This window comes from Rana temporaria, chromosome 7 (genome assembly GCF_905171775.1).
Source record: "Rana temporaria chromosome 7, aRanTem1.1, whole genome shotgun sequence".
Taxonomy (NCBI): domain Eukaryota; kingdom Metazoa; phylum Chordata; class Amphibia; order Anura; family Ranidae; genus Rana; species Rana temporaria.
In genome coordinates this window covers 45,903,916-45,904,246 of record NC_053495.1, presented here as the reverse complement: position 1 = coordinate 45,904,246, position 331 = coordinate 45,903,916, and positions in this window count along the sequence as shown.

Sequence of the window (331 nt, the reverse complement as noted above, 5' to 3'; positions counted from 1 at the left end):
TCTCTCATCTCTCTCTCTCTCTCATCCCCCTCTCTCTCTCTCTCTCTCTCTCCCCCCCCCTCTCTCTCCCTCTCGCTCTCTCTCTCTCTCTCTCTCTCTCTCTCCCCGAACCAGTAGAATGGAATGCACCTGTATTATATACATATACATACACATACATATTTTAATTGCGATATTATCCTTAAGTAAACTAATTATTTGGGCTCGGAGTATGTAATTAGATGTAATGATCACTGTTGCATTTCTCATCTCAGCCGGGGAAGATCCTATTTCTAGAAGTCACTTTGCCTTATTTATGGCCATGGAGCAATCACCTGGTGATTTACTGTAA